A 3,921-nucleotide genomic window follows, 5' to 3' on the forward strand; every position below is an offset into this window, starting at 1 on the left:
ATGGCAACAGTCCCAGAGCTGAAGCGGAAGACCTGTTCTTACAGCTTTCATCGTGAGCCGTTGACTTCACTGATAGAGTTGGGTGGCCTCGTGGCCGGTGATCGTCTGAAGAGTTTTGTTGGACAGTTTGGAGATATCCTGACAGTGTTGAAGACAGTAGTTGATCCGGTGCCTCTGCAGACACTTCTTCAGTTCTATGACCCGGAGCTCAGATGTTTCACATTTCAAGACTATCAGTTGGCACCTACTCTCGAGGAGTATTCTATCCTGTTGAGCATCCCGATTCAGCATCAGATTCCCTTCTTGGACGTGCCTAAGGAGGTTGACTTCAGAGTTGTTGCCAGAGCTCTCCGGTTGAGTGTCAAGGAAGTTAGTGATAATTGGAAGCCCAGTGGGGGAGTAGTGGGTCTGCCATTGAAGTTTCTTTTGAGAGTGGCTAGAGATGAAGCAGAGAAGGGGAATTGGGAAGTTTTTCACGCCCAGCTTGCTGCCATGATCTATGGGATCATCTTATTCCCAAGTATGCCTAATTTCATTGACCATGCTGCTATCACTATCTTCATTGGAGGGAATCCAGTCCCCACCCTTTTAGCTGACACTTACTATGCCGTTCACAGTAGGCATGGTAAGGGCGGAGCCATTAGGTGCTGTCTACCTCTCCTGTTCAGATGGTTTATGTCACTCCTGCCCGTCAGTGGACCCTTCGTGGATACCCAGAGCATTCTTAAGTGGACTCAGAGGGTCATGTCACTTACTTCTTATGACATTAGATGGCAGTCATACCGGATGGACGTACAGAATGTTATCATGAGCTATGGAGAATTCCGGAATGTGCCACTCGTGGGGACCAAGGGTTGCATAAATTATAATCCAGTTCTGTCTCTCCGTCAGTTAGGGTTTGTAATGAAGGGAAAACCACTTGAAGCTGAGGTAGCTGAGAGTGTGTACTTTGAGAAGCAGAGTGACCCAACTAGATTGGAGCAGATAGGAAGAGCTTGGAGATCTGTTGGAGTGAAGGATGGGTCCGTCTTAGGGAAGAAGTTTGCCATTGCAATGCCCGATTACACTGATTGGGTAAAGAAGAGAGCGGAAACTTTGTTGCTACCCTACGATAGGATGAAGCCGTTGCAAGAGCAACCACCCTTGATTCTTGCTGATAGTGTGCCTGCTGAGCACTATAAGCAAGCTCTGATGGAAAGTCGCCGTTTGAGGGAGAAGGAGCAAGACACCCAGATGGAGTTGTACAAAGCCCAAGCGGATAGGTTGCACTTGGCCCATCAACTCAGGGAAGTGCAAGGAGAGGATGCTAGCAGAGAAAGGAGCAAGAAGAGATCATATGAGGAGATGGAATCCATGTTAGATGCAGAGCATAGGGAGTGCTTAAGGCTGCAGAGAGCTGAAGCCAGCTATCAGAAGAAGATCAGAGACCTGGAGAAGCAACTCAGAGACAAAGACGTCCAGTTGAAGAAGGAGATAGACTTGAGACAGACATCAGAAGACTATCTTGGAGGAGAAGTCTTGGAGCTCAGAAGATAATTGAAGGAGAAGATTACCCCTCTACCGGAATGTTCAGAATGCACACTGTTGATAGACCAGTGCCATTACCTGAAGACCCTCATTCCGGAAGACCGTCTGTCTTAGTTTGTATTTTTGATGTATTTGTTGAGAATCACCTCCAGGCCTGTTGGATGGGATTCATTTGTTTGTACTCTGTCTTTTGGATCTTTGTTGTTGAGAATCACCTCCAGGCTTGTTGGATAGGGATTCATTTGTTTGTACTCCGGTTCAGATTTTTGTTGACTCTTGGTTGTATGATCTTTTTACCCTTATTGATAGATAAGGATGTTGGTATTTCCCTGTTGTTCTCTTTTTTTCTTTGTACCTGTTGTTCTCTTGTTGCTGCAGGTTGCCATCTTTTGAAGATGGATCAGGCTCTTTGAATGCCTGGGAAATGAGCATATCATGTGCATCATACACATCATTTAACATCATATTCATCTTATTTGCATAACAGGTGTTCTTGTGCCGACTTCTCACTTTGGTTCCTGTGTTCAGGCAGGATAGCTGATCAAAGACCGCACCGCTACTCAACGAGACTCAACCATCAGAGGAGTATGGATCAAGTACAAGCTGAGTTAGCAGAGATGAGGGCTAACATGGCCCAGTTCATACATATGATGCAAGGGGTTGCGCAAGGACAAGAAGAACTCCGAGCTCTGGTTCAGAGGCAAGAAGCTGCACTGCCACCAGTCAATCCACCTCTGCAAGAAGGAAACCCAGTTCATGACACTCCTGCTGCTGCTATTCCCGTCAACAACTATGCTGTAGGTGAAGAGTTGAGGGGTATCCGAGTTGATGGTCAACCTATTGCTCCAGATGCTGCTAATGCCAGAGTCATCCATGCTCCGGCCCGTAACAGAATTCCGATTGTTGACAGACAAGAGGATATGTTTACCCTACTCAGTGAAGACGAAGACATTCTGGGTAGAAATGATGCGAGAGATCGTAAAGTTGAGGCCCTTGCTGAGAAAATCCGGGCCATGGAATGTCAAAACTCCCTCGGTTTTGATGTTACAAACATGGGATTAGTTGAAGGTCTGAGAATCCCGCACAAATTCAAGGCACCGTCATTCGACAAATACAACGGTACTTCCTGCCCTCGCACTCATGTGCAGGCGTACTACAGAAAGATATCCGCATATATTGATGATGAGAAGATGTGGATGTACTTTTTCCAAGACAGCCTATCTGGGGCGTCTTTGGATTGGTACATGGAGTTAAAAAGAGAATCGATCAGATGCTGGAGGGACCTGGGTGAAGCTTTCCTCAGACAGTATAAGCATAATATGGATATGGCACCGACCCGGACTCAGCTGCAGAGTCTGTGTCAGAAAAACAATGAAAGCTTTAAAGAATACGCCCAGAGATGGCGCGAGCTTGCTGCGAGAGTTCAACCCCCTATGCTGGAAAGGGAGTTGACCGACATGTTTATCAGCACTCTTCAAGGTGTGTATATGGACCGGATGGGAAGCTGCCCATTCGGAAGTTTTTCTGATGTCGTCATCTGTGGCGAGAGAACCGAAAGTCTGATCAAGGCCGGTAGGATTCAAGATGTGGGTTCTTCTTCGTCGTCGAAGAAACCCTTCTCTGGGGCACCTCGCCGTAGAGAAGGAGAGACCAATGCTGTCTACCGTGGGAATGTGTACAGAGGGAATGTAAACAGAGATCAATATCGTCCAGTGGCTGCAGTGACCATTCCTGCACCACAACCTCGTCAACAACAACAACAACAAAGGGTTCAACAACCGCAACAACAACAACAACAACAACAGCAACGTCCCTATCAGCCGAGGCAGAGGTTGCAGCCTGATAGAAGATTTGACCCGCTGCCCATGACATATGCTGAGCTTCTGCCTGAGTTGCTCAGATTGGGTTTCGTGGAGTTGCGTACCATGGCTCCACCAACAGTATTGCCGCCTGGGTATGATGCGAACGTCCGCTGTGACTTTCATTCTGGGGCACCAGGCCACCATACTGAGAGATGCCGGGCTTTGCAGCACAAGGTACAAGACTTGATCGATGCCAAGGCGATCAACTTTGCTCCGGTACCGAATGTGGTGAACAATCCTATGCCTCAACATGGTGGGCATAGGGTAAACAATATTGAAGGGGGAGAAGCTGAAGATTTGGTTGATGATGTTGATGATGTTCAGACTTCTCTACTGGTAGTAAAGGGCCGTCTGTTGAAGGGGGTGTCTACCCAGGCTGTGGTGAAGTTTGTTTGGGTTGTGCTGAGACTGATAATGGTTGTGACCAGTTGAGGACTGGTATTCAAAAGCTGATTGATGAAGGTTGTCTCCAGTTCAGTCGGGTTGCCAGAGATAATGGGTCGGTGTCTACTGTCACCATCTACTTCAAACT

The sequence above is a fragment of the Lathyrus oleraceus genome, chromosome 5, assembly GCF_024323335.1.
Source record: "Lathyrus oleraceus cultivar Zhongwan6 chromosome 5, CAAS_Psat_ZW6_1.0, whole genome shotgun sequence".
Classification (NCBI taxonomy): Eukaryota; Viridiplantae; Streptophyta; class Magnoliopsida; order Fabales; family Fabaceae; genus Lathyrus; species Lathyrus oleraceus.